Raw genomic sequence first — 14,369 nt, forward strand, 5'->3', positions numbered from 1 at the left:
TTTTTCCTCTATTTTGTTTATTTCCATTTCACTAAGCTGTAAGAGGATTTAGTGGGAACCGGATAGCTGATACAGGCATCATGTATCAGACACTAGCTGAATGATTTCAGCCATGTATGTTTGACTATGAAATGCTGTGGTGTATATGAATTCATTGTGAGAAGTAATTTCTAAAATGGGGTCACTTTGAGGGGGGGGTTTCTGCTGTTTTGGTACGTTTGGTACTCTGAAAATTTTACCGCAAACTATTCTTGCAAAATCTGCATTCCAAAACCCGAATAGTGCTCTTATTTTCAAAGCCCTGCTGTGTGGCCAAATGGTAGTTTCTGAAGAAATATGATGCATCACCGCATTTTGTGAGAAATCTAACATTCCTAACATCCTAACAAAATAAAAGGAGGTTTGAAAATTAATGCTGACAAAAAGTACACACATGAAAAATGCTATTTATTAATGTTTTTGTGTGTTGCGACAAGTTGATTTAAGGGTATAAGCAGTCAAAGAATAAAAATGACTAATATTTCAAAATTTTAAGCAAACTTTAGATATTTTCACAGAAAAAAACTAAAAGTTTATTGACCTAAATTTACAGTTAATGTAAAGTACAATGTGTCACAAAAAACACTTTCAGAATTACGGGGATATGTAGAAGCATTCCAGAGTTATTACTGCATAAAGTGATACATGTCATATTTTTTAACAAATGGGGCTTGGCCTTTTAGCTCAAAATAGGCTTGATAACTAATAGTTTAAACAAATGTATAGAAATAAAAACTGTAATATTAATTATTTTAAAATAATTTTCAATGACAATTGATGGTCATATTTCTGCTGACTAATTTGGAAAGAGTTAAGGTACAAAATCCACAAGAATTCAGGATGGCCGAGCGGTCTAAGGCGCTGCGTTCAAGTCGCAGTCTCTCTTGGAGGCGTGGGTTCAAATCCCACTTCTGACATCACCTTTTCGTTTCATGAAACTATACAGATTCCCTTCAGTTATTGATTAGATGGGGATCAAACCAAACTTAGCAATGATCCTTAAAAAACCTGATCCCAAAGTTATGACTACCTGGGAGTTTTTGGGGTGAATCTGAAATTGTCATCTATAAACGGAACTCTAGGATTTTGAAATAGGTTTTATGTGCATATGTTAGCTGTCTTGGCACCATAAAAATACTATGGGCGGTGAATGGGGAGGATTATTTCACCTCTTTGTGTTCTCTTTCCCTATTAGGTCGGAGATTCCACATCCTATGGGGCTGTTCTGGGAGATTTCTATAAACTGAATTGCAGGTAAGTCTAATTTCATATTTGTTTACCACATTCCTCAATAGACCATAACAGTACTTAATAAACAAAAGCTGAAAAAGTAGGTAATCATAGAATAAAAAGTCTGAAATGCGCATGCGATACTGACATCTAAGTTTCAGCACATTTTGGGACAAACGTTTTCAAGATTGAAAGTTAACAATCATTAAAATATTTTCTCTAAATTTTTGTCTCCTTTTTTGCTCCAATTATTTGCATCTAATATCAAATAAAACTTGATGTAACATTATGCATGCACATTGTGTTCTATGTGCAACCATCACCTGTCTCATAAACACAGGGTTAGAATGAACGTGATGAATAGAGTCAAATTGGAAATGTAAAAAAATCTGTCAAAATTGCATTTTTTTTCTACTCATTCACAAAGAGTTAATGAAAGTTATTAAACATGTACAACAAAATGGCAGGAGTTTCAAATAGAAATCATGCTGCAAAAACTAGTCAAAGCAAAAATAAAAATATACATTTTCAGGGGTTTCGCTTGACATTTGCCGAGTGTCAAACACTCCTAAAGTTGTTTGTGTTTGGCCGAAATAGCTCAGTTGGGAGAGCGTTAGACTGAAGATCTTAAGATCCCGGGTTTCGGCAACATAATTTTTCTTCACTGTTTACATTTTAAGGAGAAAATGAACAAAGCACATGGGCTGATGACTTAAAGAAAATGAAAAAAGGCCTAAAAATCTTAACTATCTACAGAAAATAAAATGTTGAAAAGATGAGAAATGGGAGCTTTTCCTTTTGAGCAAATTATTATTTTTTTTAATTTTTCCTCTATTTTGTTTATTTCCATTTCACTAAGCTGTAAGAGGATTTAATGGGATCCGGATAGCTGATACAGGCATCATGTATCAGACACTAGCTGAATGATTTCAGCCATGTATGTTTGACTATGAAATGCTGTGGTGTATATGAATTCATTGTGAGAAGTAATTTCTAAAATGGGGTCACTTTGGGGGGGGGGTTTCTGCTGTTTTGGTACGTTTGGTACTCTGAAAATTTTACCGCAAACTATTCTTGCAAAATCTGCATTCCAAAACCCGAATAGTGCTCTTATTTTCAAAGCCCTGCTGTGTGGCCAAATGGTAGTTTCTGAAGAAATATGATGCATCACCGCATTTTGTGAGAAATCTAACATTCCTAACATCCTAACAAAATAAAAGGAGGTTTGAAAATTAATGCTGACAAAAAGTACACACATGAAAAATGCTATTTATTAATGTTTTTGTGTGTTGCGACAAGTTGGTTTAAGGGTATAAGCAGTCAAAGAATAAAAATGACTAATATTTCAAAATTTTAAGCAAACTTTAGATATTTTCACAGAAAAAAACTAAAAGTTTATTGACCTAAATTTACAGTTAATGTAAAGTACAATGTGTCACAAAAAACACTTTCAGAATTACGGGGATATGTAGAAGCATTCCAGAGTTATTACTGCATAAAGTGATACATGTCATATTTTTTAACAAATGGGGCTTGGCCTTTTAGCTCAAAATAGGCTTGATAACTAATAGTTTAAACAAATGTATAGAAATAAAAACTGTAATATTAATTATTTTAAAATAATTTTCAATGACAATTGATGGTCATATTTCTGCTGACTAATTTGGAAAGAGTTAAGGTACAAAATCCACAAGAATTCAGGATGGCCGAGCGGTCTAAGGCGCTGCGTTCAAGTCGCAGTCTCTCTTGGAGGCGTGGGTTCAAATCCCACTTCTGACATCACCTTTTCGTTTCATGAAACTATACAGATTCCCTTCAGTTATTGATTAGATGGGGATCAAACCAAACTTAGCAATGATCCTTAAAAAACCTGATCCCAAAGTTATGACTACCTGGGAGTTTTTGGGGTGAATCTGAAATTGTCATCTATAAACGGAACTCTAGGATTTTGAAATAGGTTTTATGTGCATATGTTAGCTGTCTTGGCACCATAAAAATACTATGGGCGGTGAATGGGGAGGATTATTTCACCTCTTTGTGTTCTCTTTCCCTATTAGGTCGGAGATTCCACATCCTATGGGGCTGTTCTGGGAGATTTCTATAAACTGAATTGCAGGTAAGTCTAATTTCATATTTGTTTACCTCATTCCTCAATAGACCATAACAGTACTTAATAAACAAAAGCTGAAAAAGTAGGTAATCATAGAATAAAAAGTCTGAAATGCGCATGCGATACTGACATCTAAGTTTCAGCACATTTTGGGACAAACGTTTTCAAGATTGAAAGTTAACAATCATTAAAATATTTTCTCTAAATTTTTGTCTCCTTTTTTGCTCCAATTATTTGCATCTAATATCAAATAAAACTTGATGTAACATTATGCATGCACATTGTGTTCTATGTGCAACCATCACCTGTCTCATAAACACAGGGTTAGAATGAACGTGATGAATAGAGTCAAATTGGAAATGTAAAAAAATCTGTCAAAATTGCATTTTTTTTCTACTCATTCACAAAGAGTTAATGAAAGTTATTAAACATGTACAACAAAATGGCAGGAGTTTCAAATAGAAATCATGCTGCAAAAACTAGTCAAAGCAAAAATAAAAATATACATTTTCAGGGGTTTCGCTTGACATTTGCCGAGTGTCAAACACTCCTAAAGTTGTTTGTGTTTGGCCGAAATAGCTCAGTTGGGAGAGCGTTAGACTGAAGATCTTAAGATCCCGGGTTTCGGCAACATAATTTTTCTTCACTGTTTACATTTTAAGGAGAAAATGAACAAAGCACATGGGCTGATGACTTAAAGAAAATGAAAAAAGGCCTAAAAATCTTAACTATCTACAGAAAATAAAATGTTGAAAAGATGAGAAATGGGAGCTTTTCCTTTTGAGCAAATTATTATTTTTTTTAATTTTTCCTCTATTTTGTTTATTTCCATTTCACTAAGCTGTAAGAGGATTTAATGGGATCCGGATAGCTGATACAGGCATCATGTATCAGACACTAGCTGAATGATTTCAGCCATGTATGTTTGACTATGAAATGCTGTGGTGTATATGAATTCATTGTGAGAAGTAATTTCTAAAATGGGGTCACTTTGGGGGGGGTTTCTGCTGTTTTGGTACGTTTGGTACTCTGAAAATTTTACCGCAAACTATTCTTGCAAAATCTGCATTCCAAAACCCGAATAGTGCTCTTATTTTCAAAGCCCTGCTGTGTGGCCAAATGGTAGTTTCTGAAGAAATATGATGCATCACCGCATTTTGTGAGAAATCTAACATTCCTAACATCCTAACAAAATAAAAGGAGGTTTGAAAATTAATGCTGACAAAAAGTACACACATGAAAAATGCTATTTATTAATGTTTTTGTGTGTTGCGACAAGTTGGTTTAAGGGTATAAGCAGTCAAAGAATAAAAATGACTAATATTTCAAAATTTTAAGCAAACTTTAGATATTTTCACAGAAAAAAACTAAAAGTTTATTGACCTAAATTTACAGTTAATGTAAAGTACAATGTGTCACAAAAAACACTTTCAGAATTACGGGGATATGTAGAAGCATTCCAGAGTTATTACTGCATAAAGTGATACATGTCATATTTTTTAACAAATGGGGCTTGGCCTTTTAGCTCAAAATAGGCTTGATAACTAATAGTTTAAACAAATGTATAGAAATAAAAACTGTAATATTAATTATTTTAAAATAATTTTCAATGACAATTGATGGTCATATTTCTGCTGACTAATTTGGAAAGAGTTAAGGTACAAAATCCACAAGAATTCAGGATGGCCGAGCGGTCTAAGGCGCTGCGTTCAAGTCGCAGTCTCTCTTGGAGGCGTGGGTTCAAATCCCACTTCTGACATCACCTTTTCGTTTCATGAAACTATACAGATTCCCTTCAGTTATTGATTAGATGGGGATCAAACCAAACTTAGCAATGATCCTTAAAAAACCTGATCCCAAAGTTATGACTACCTGGGAGTTTTTGGGGTGAATCTGAAATTGTCATCTATAAACGGAACTCTAGGATTTTGAAATAGGTTTTATGTGCATATGTTAGCTGTCTTGGCACCATAAAAATACTATGGGCGGTGAATGGGGAGGATTATTTCACCTCTTTGTGTTCTCTTTCCCTATTAGGTCGGAGATTCCACATCCTATGGGGCTGTTCTGGGAGATTTCTATAAACTGAATTGCAGGTAAGTCTAATTTCATATTTGTTTACCTCATTCCTCAATAGACCATAACAGTACTTAATAAACAAAAGCTGAAAAAGTAGGTAATCATAGAATAAAAAGTCTGAAATGCGCATGCGATACTGACATCTAAGTTTCAGCACATTTTGGGACAAACGTTTTCAAGATTGAAAGTTAACAATCATTAAAATATTTTCTCTAAATTTTTGTCTCCTTTTTTGCTCCAATTATTTGCATCTAATATCAAATAAAACTTGATGTAACATTATGCATGCACATTGTGTTCTATGTGCAACCATCACCTGTCTCATAAACACAGGGTTAGAATGAACGTGATGAATAGAGTCAAATTGGAAATGTAAAAAAATCTGTCAAAATTGCATTTTTTTTCTACTCATTCACAAAGAGTTAATGAAAGTTATTAAACATGTACAACAAAATGGCAGGAGTTTCAAATAGAAATCATGCTGCAAAAACTAGTCAAAGCAAAAATAAAAATATACATTTTCAGGGGTTTCGCTTGACATTTGCCGAGTGTCAAACACTCCTAAAGTTGTTTGTGTTTGGCCGAAATAGCTCAGTTGGGAGAGCGTTAGACTGAAGATCTTAAGATCCCGGGTTTCGGCAACATAATTTTTCTTCACTGTTTACATTTTAAGGAGAAAATGAACAAAGCACATGGGCTGATGACTTAAAGAAAATGAAAAAAGGCCTAAAAATCTTAACTATCTACAGAAAATAAAATGTTGAAAAGATGAGAAATGGGAGCTTTTCCTTTTGAGCAAATTATTATTTTTTTTAATTTTTCCTCTATTTTGTTTATTTCCATTTCACTAAGCTGTAAGAGGATTTAATGGGATCCGGATAGCTGATACAGGCATCATGTATCAGACACTAGCTGAATGATTTCAGCCATGTATGTTTGACTATGAAATGCTGTGGTGTATATGAATTCATTGTGAGAAGTAATTTCTAAAATGGGGTCACTTTGGGGGGGGTTTCTGCTGTTTTGGTACGTTTGGTACTCTGAAAATTTTACCGCAAACTATTCTTGCAAAATCTGCATTCCAAAACCCGAATAGTGCTCTTATTTTCAAAGCCCTGCTGTGTGGCCAAATGGTAGTTTCTGAAGAAATATGATGCATCACCGCATTTTGTGAGAAATCTAACATTCCTAACATCCTAACAAAATAAAAGGAGGTTTGAAAATTAATGCTGACAAAAAGTACACACATGAAAAATGCTATTTATTAATGTTTTTGTGTGTTGCGACAAGTTGGTTTAAGGGTATAAGCAGTCAAAGAATAAAAATGACTAATATTTCAAAATTTTAAGCAAACTTTAGATATTTTCACAGAAAAAAACTAAAAGTTTATTGACCTAAATTTACAGTTAATGTAAAGTACAATGTGTCACAAAAAACACTTTCAGAATTACGGGGATATGTAGAAGCATTCCAGAGTTATTACTGCATAAAGTGATACATGTCATATTTTTTAACAAATGGGGCTTGGCCTTTTAGCTCAAAATAGGCTTGATAACTAATAGTTTAAACAAATGTATAGAAATAAAAACTGTAATATTAATTATTTTAAAATAATTTTCAATGACAATTGATGGTCATATTTCTGCTGACTAATTTGGAAAGAGTTAAGGTACAAAATCCACAAGAATTCAGGATGGCCGAGCGGTCTAAGGCGCTGCGTTCAAGTCGCAGTCTCTCTTGGAGGCGTGGGTTCAAATCCCACTTCTGACATCACCTTTTCGTTTCATGAAACTATACAGATTCCCTTCAGTTATTGATTAGATGGGGATCAAACCAAACTTAGCAATGATCCTTAAAAAACCTGATCCCAAAGTTATGACTACCTGGGAGTTTTTGGGGTGAATCTGAAATTGTCATCTATAAACGGAACTCTAGGATTTTGAAATAGGTTTTATGTGCATATGTTAGCTGTCTTGGCACCATAAAAATACTATGGGCGGTGAATGGGGAGGATTATTTCACCTCTTTGTGTTCTCTTTCCCTATTAGGTCGGAGATTCCACATCCTATGGGGCTGTTCTGGGAGATTTCTATAAACTGAATTGCAGGTAAGTCTAATTTCATATTTGTTTACCTCATTCCTCAATAGACCATAACAGTACTTAATAAACAAAAGCTGAAAAAGTAGGTAATCATAGAATAAAAAGTCTGAAATGCGCATGCGATACTGACATCTAAGTTTCAGCACATTTTGGGACAAACGTTTTCAAGATTGAAAGTTAACAATCATTAAAATATTTTCTCTAAATTTTTGTCTCCTTTTTTGCTCCAATTATTTGCATCTAATATCAAATAAAACTTGATGTAACATTATGCATGCACATTGTGTTCTATGTGCAACCATCACCTGTCTCATAAACACAGGGTTAGAATGAACGTGATGAATAGAGTCAAATTGGAAATGTAAAAAAATCTGTCAAAATTGCATTTTTTTTCTACTCATTCACAAAGAGTTAATGAAAGTTATTAAACATGTACAACAAAATGGCAGGAGTTTCAAATAGAAATCATGCTGCAAAAACTAGTCAAAGCAAAAATAAAAATATACATTTTCAGGGGTTTCGCTTGACATTTGCCGAGTGTCAAACACTCCTAAAGTTGTTTGTGTTTGGCCGAAATAGCTCAGTTGGGAGAGCGTTAGACTGAAGATCTAAAGGTCCCTGGTTCGATCCCGGGTTTCGGCAACAAAGTTTTTCTTCACTGTTTACATTTTAAGGAGAAAATGAACAAAGCACATGGGCTGATGACTTAAAGAAAATGAAAAAAGACCTAAAAATCTTAACTATCTACAGAAAATAAAATGTTGAAAAGATAAGAAATGGGAGCTTTTCCTTTTGAGCAAATTATTATTTTTTTTAATTTTTCCTCTATTTTGTTTATTTCCATTTCACTAAGCTGTAAGAGGATTTAGTGGGAACCGGATAGCTGATACAGGCATCATGTATCAGACACTAGCTGAATGATTTCAGCCATGTATGTTTGACTATGAAATGCTGTGGTGTATATGAATTCATTGTGAGAAGTAATTTCTAAAATGGGGTCACTTTGGGGGGGGGTTTCTGCTGTTTTGGTACGTTTGGTACTCTGAAAATTTTACCGCAAACTATTCTTGCAAAATCTGCATTCCAAAACCCGAATAGTGCTCTTATTTTCAAAGCCCTGCTGTGTGGCCAAATGGTAGTTTCTGAAGAAATATGATGCATCACCGCATTTTGTGAGAAATCTAACATTCCTAACATCCTAACAAAATAAAAGGAGGTTTGAAAATTAATGCTGACAAAAAGTACACACATGAAAAATGCTATTTATTAATGTTTTTGTGTGTTGCGACAAGTTGGTTTAAGGGTATAAGCAGTCAAAGAATAAAAATGACTAATATTTCAAAATTTTAAGCAAACTTTAGATATTTTCACAGAAAAAAACTAAAAGTTTATTGACCTAAATTTACAGTTAATGTAAAGTACAATGTGTCACAAAAAACACTTTCAGAATTACGGGGATATGTAGAAGCATTCCAGAGTTATTACTGCATAAAGTGATACATGTCATATTTTTTAACAAATGGGGCTTGGCCTTTTAGCTCAAAATAGGCTTGATAACTAATAGTTTAAACAAATGTATAGAAATAAAAACTGTAATATTAATTATTTTAAAATAATTTTCAATGACAATTGATGGTCATATTTCTGCTGACTAATTTGGAAAGAGTTAAGGTACAAAATCCACAAGAATTCAGGATGGCCGAGCGGTCTAAGGCGCTGCGTTCAAGTAGCAGTCTCTCTTGGAGGCGTGGGTTCAAATCCCACTTCTGACATCACCTTTTCGTTTCATGAAACTATACAGATTCCCTTCAGTTATTGATTAGATGGGGATCAAACCAAACTTAGCAATGATCCTTAAAAAACCTGATCCCAAAGTTATGACTACCTGGGAGTTTTTGGGGTGAATCTGAAATTGTCATCTATAAACGGAACTCTAGGATTTTGAAATAGGTTTTATGTGCATATGTTAGCTGTCTTGGCACCATAAAAATACTATGGGCGGTGAATGGGGAGGATTATTTCACCTCTTTGTGTTCTCTTTCCCTATTAGGTCGGAGATTCCACATCCTATGGGGCTGTTCTGGGAGATTTCTATAAACTGAATTGCAGGTAAGTCTAATTTCATATTTGTTTACCTCATTCCTCAATAGACCATAACAGTACTTAATAAACAAAAGCTGAAAAAGTAGGTAATCATAGAATAAAAAGTCTGAAATGCGCATGCGATACTGACATCTAAGTTTCAGCACATTTTGGGACAAACGTTTTCAAGATTGAAAGTTAACAATCATTAAAATATTTTCTCTAAATTTTTGTCTCCTTTTTTGCTCCAATTATTTGCATCTAATATCAAATAAAACTTGATGTAACATTATGCATGCACATTGTGTTCTATGTGCAACCATCACCTGTCTCATAAACACAGGGTTAGAATGAACGTGATGAATAGAGTCAAATTGGAAATGTAAAAAAATCTGTCAAAATTGCATTTTTTTTCTACTCATTCACAAAGAGTTAATGAAAGTTATTAAACATGTACAACAAAATGGCAGGAGTTTCAAATAGAAATCATGCTGCAAAAACTAGTCAAAGCAAAAATAAAAATATACATTTTCAGGGGTTTCGCTTGACATTTGCCGAGTGTCAAACACTCCTAAAGTTGTTTGTGTTTGGCCGAAATAGCTCAGTTGGGAGAGCGTTAGACTGAAGATCTAAAGGTCCCTGGTTCGATCCTGGTTTTCGGCAACAAAATTTTTCTTCACTGTTTACATTTTAAGGAGAAAATGAACAAAGCACATGGGCTGATGACTTAAAGAAAATGAAAAAAGGCCTAAAAATCTTAACTATCTACAGAAAATAAAATGTTGAAAAGATGAGAAATGGGAGCTTTTCCTTTTGAGCAAATTATTATTTTTTTTTAATTTTTCCTCTATTTTGTTTATTTCCATTTCACTAAGCTGTAAGAGGATTTAGTGGGAACCGGATAGCTGATACAGGCATCATGTATCAGACACTAGCTGAATGATTTCAGCCATGTATGTTTGACTATGAAATGCTGTGGTGTATATGAATTCATTGTGAGAAGTAATTTCTAAAATGGGGTCACTTTGGGGGGGGGGGGTTTCTGCTGTTTTGGTACGTTTGGTACTCTGAAAATTTTACCGCAAACTATTCTTGCAAAATCTGCATTCCAAAACCCGAATAGTGCTCTTATTTTCAAAGCCCTGCTGTGTGGCCAAATGGTAGTTTCTGAAGAAATATGATGCATCACCGCATTTTGTGAGAAATCTAACATTCCTAACATCCTAACAAAATAAAAGGAGGTTTGAAAATTAATGCTGACAAAAAGTACACACATGAAAAATGCTATTTATTAATGTTTTTGTGTGTTGCGACAAGTTGGTTTAAGGGTATAAGCAGTCAAAGAATAAAAATGACTAATATTTCAAAATTTTAAGCAAACTTTAGATATTTTCACAGAAAAAAACTAAAAGTTTATTGACCTAAATTTACAGTTAATGTAAAGTACAATGTGTCACAAAAAACACTTTCAGAATTACGGGGATATGTAGAAGCATTCCAGAGTTATTACTGCATAAAGTGATACATGTCATATTTTTTAACAAATGGGGCTTGGCCTTTTAGCTCAAAATAGGCTTGATAACTAATAGTTTAAACAAATGTATAGAAATAAAAACTGTAATATTAATTATTTTAAAATAATTTTCAATGACAATTGATGGTCATATTTCTGCTGACTAATTTGGAAAGAGTTAAGGTACAAAATCCACAAGAATTCAGGATGGCCGAGCGGTCTAAGGCGCTGCGTTCAAGTCGCAGTCTCTCTTGGAGGCGTGGGTTCAAATCCCACTTCTGACATCACCTTTTCGTTTCATGAAACTATACAGATTCCCTTCAGTTATTGATTAGATGGGGATCAAACCAAACTTAGCAATGATCCTTAAAAAACCTGATCCCAAAGTTATGACTACCTGGGAGTTTTTGGGGTGAATCTGAAATTGTCATCTATAAACGGAACTCTAGGATTTTGAAATAGGTTTTATGTGCATATGTTAGCTGTCTTGGCACCATAAAAATACTATGGGCGGTGAATGGGGAGGATTATTTCACCTCTTTGTGTTCTCTTTCCCTATTAGGTCGGAGATTCCACATCCTATGGGGCTGTTCTGGGAGATTTCTATAAACTGAATTGCAGGTAAGTCTAATTTCATATTTGTTTACCTCATTCCTCAATAGACCATAACAGTACTTAATAAACAAAAGCTGAAAAAGTAGGTAATCATAGAATAAAAAGTCTGAAATGCGCATGCGATACTGACATCTAAGTTTCAGCACATTTTGGGACAAACGTTTTCAAGATTGAAAGTTAACAATCATTAAAATATTTTCTCTAAATTTTTGTCTCCTTTTTTGCTCCAATTATTTGCATCTAATATCAAATAAAACTTGATGTAACATTATGCATGCATATTGTGTTCTATGTGCAACCATCACCTGTCTCATAAACACAGGGTTAGAATGAACGTGATGAATAGAGTCAAATTGGAAATGTAAAAAAATCTGTCAAAATTGCATTTTTTTTCTACTCATTCACAAAGAGTTAATGAAAGTTATTAAACATGTACAACAAAATGGCAGGAGTTTCAAATAGAAATCATGCTGCAAAAACTAGTCAAAGCAAAAATAAAAATATACATTTTCAGGGGTTTCGCTTGACATTTGCCGAGTGTCAAACACTCCTAAAGTTGTTTGTGTTTGGCCGAAATAGCTCAGTTGGGAGAGCGTTAGACTGAAGATCTTAAGATCCCGGGTTTCGGCAACATAATTTTTCTTCACTGTTTACATTTTAAGGAGAAAATGAACAAAGCACATGGGCTGATGACTTAAAGAAAATGAAAAAAGGCCTAAAAATCTTAACTATCTACAGAAAATAAAATGTTGAAAAGATGAGAAATGGGAGCTTTTCCTTTTGAGCAAATTATTATTTTTTTTAATTTTTCCTCTATTTTGTTTATTTCCATTTCACTAAGCTGTAAGAGGATTTAATGGGATCCGGATAGCTGATACAGGCATCATGTATCAGACACTAGCTGAATGATTTCAGCCATGTATGTTTGACTATGAAATGCTGTGGTGTATATGAATTCATTGTGAGAAGTAATTTCTAAAATGGGGTCACTTTGGGGGGGGGGTTTCTGCTGTTTTGGTACGTTTGGTACTCTGAAAATTTTACCGCAAACTATTCTTGCAAAATCTGCATTCCAAAACCCGAATAGTGCTCTTATTTTCAAAGCCCTGCTGTGTGGCCAAATGGTAGTTTCTGAAGAAATATGATGCATCACCGCATTTTGTGAGAAATCTAACATTCCTAACATCCTAACAAAATAAAAGGAGGTTTGAAAATTAATGCTGACAAAAAGTACACACATGAAAAATGCTATTTATTAATGTTTTTGTGTGTTGCGACAAGTTGGTTTAAGGGTATAAGCAGTCAAAGAATAAAAATGACTAATATTTCAAAATTTTAAGCAAACTTTAGATATTTTCACAGAAAAAAACTAAAAGTTTATTGACCTAAATTTACAGTTAATGTACAGTACAATGTGTCACAAAAAACACTTTCAGAATTACGGGGATATGTAGAAGCATTCCAGAGTTATTACTGCATAAAGTGATACATGTCATATTTTTTAACAAATGGGGCTTGGCCTTTTAGCTCAAAATAGGCTTGATAACTAATAGTTTAAACAAATGTATAGAAATAAAAACTGTAATATTAATTATTTTAAAATAATTTTCAATGACAATTGATGGTCATATTTCTGCTGACTAATTTGGAAAGAGTTAAGGTACAAAATCCACAAGAATTCAGGATGGCCGAGCGGTCTAAGGCGCTGCGTTCAAGTCGCAGTCTCTCTTGGAGGCGTGGGTTCAAATCCCACTTCTGACATCACCTTTTCGTTTCATGAAACTATACAGATTCCCTTCAGTTATTGATTAGATGGGGATCAAACCAAACTTAGCAATGATCCTTAAAAAACCTGATCCCAAAGTTATGACTACCTGGGAGTTTTTGGGGTGAATCTGAAATTGTCATCTATAAACGGAACTCTAGGATTTTGAAATAGGTTTTATGTGCATATGTTAGCTGTCTTGGCACCATAAAAATACTATGGGCGGTGAATGGGGAGGATTATTTCACCTCTTTGTGTTCTCTTTCCCTATTAGGTCGGAGATTCCACATCCTATGGGGCTGTTCTGGGAGATTTCTATAAACTGAATTGCATGTAAGTCTAATTTCATATTTGTTTACCTCATTCCTCAATAGACCATAACAGTACTTAATAAACAAAAGCTGAAAAAGTAGGTAATCATAGAATAAAAAGTCTGAAATGCGCATGCGATACTGACATCTAAGTTTCAGCACATTTTGGGACAAACGTTTTCAAGATTGAAAGTTAACAATCATTAAAATATTTTCTCTAAATTTTTGTCTCCTTTTTTGCTCCAATTATTTGCATCTAATATCAAATAAAACTTGATGTAACATTATGCATGCACATTGTGTTCTATGTGCAACCATCACCTGTCTCATAAACACAGGGTTAGAATGAACGTGATGAATAGAGTCAAATTGGAAATGTAAAAAAATCTGTCAAAATTGCATTTTTTTTCTACTCATTCACAAAGAGTTAATGAAAGTTATTAAACATGTACAACAAAATGGCAGGAGTTTCAAATAGAAATCATGCTGCAAAAACTAGTCAAAGCAAAAATAAAAATATACAT

The 14,369-nt window shown here is 33.9% G+C and overlaps 8 non-coding genes across 8 annotated transcripts; all 8 read left to right on the plus strand.

Moving 5' to 3' along the window:
- Positions 1-873: 873 nt before the first annotated feature.
- Positions 874-956, plus strand: TRNAL-CAA (transfer RNA leucine (anticodon CAA)). Its single transcript has one exon. It is a non-coding gene; the product is annotated as a tRNA-Leu (tRNA).
- A 2,009-nt stretch (positions 957-2,965) lies between these two features.
- Positions 2,966-3,048, plus strand: TRNAL-CAA (transfer RNA leucine (anticodon CAA)). Its single transcript has one exon. It is a non-coding gene; the product is annotated as a tRNA-Leu (tRNA).
- A 2,007-nt stretch (positions 3,049-5,055) lies between these two features.
- TRNAL-CAA (transfer RNA leucine (anticodon CAA)) lies at positions 5,056-5,138 on the plus strand. Its single transcript has one exon. It is a non-coding gene; the product is annotated as a tRNA-Leu (tRNA).
- Positions 5,139-7,145: 2,007 nt separating this feature from the next.
- On the plus strand, positions 7,146-7,228 carry TRNAL-CAA (transfer RNA leucine (anticodon CAA)). The gene has a single exon. It is a non-coding gene; the product is annotated as a tRNA-Leu (tRNA).
- Positions 7,229-8,128: 900 nt separating this feature from the next.
- TRNAF-GAA (transfer RNA phenylalanine (anticodon GAA)) lies at positions 8,129-8,201 on the plus strand. The gene has a single exon. It is a non-coding gene; the product is annotated as a tRNA-Phe (tRNA).
- Positions 8,202-10,231: 2,030 nt separating this feature from the next.
- TRNAF-GAA (transfer RNA phenylalanine (anticodon GAA)) lies at positions 10,232-10,304 on the plus strand. Its single transcript has one exon. It is a non-coding gene; the product is annotated as a tRNA-Phe (tRNA).
- Positions 10,305-11,355: 1,051 nt separating this feature from the next.
- Positions 11,356-11,438, plus strand: TRNAL-CAA (transfer RNA leucine (anticodon CAA)). The gene has a single exon. It is a non-coding gene; the product is annotated as a tRNA-Leu (tRNA).
- Positions 11,439-13,447: 2,009 nt separating this feature from the next.
- On the plus strand, positions 13,448-13,530 carry TRNAL-CAA (transfer RNA leucine (anticodon CAA)). The gene has a single exon. It is a non-coding gene; the product is annotated as a tRNA-Leu (tRNA).
- The last annotated feature ends 839 nt before the right edge of the window (positions 13,531-14,369 follow it).

The sequence above is a fragment of the Ranitomeya imitator genome, chromosome 10 (genome assembly GCF_032444005.1).
Source record: "Ranitomeya imitator isolate aRanImi1 chromosome 10, aRanImi1.pri, whole genome shotgun sequence".
NCBI classification, from domain to species: Eukaryota; Metazoa; Chordata; class Amphibia; order Anura; family Dendrobatidae; genus Ranitomeya; species Ranitomeya imitator.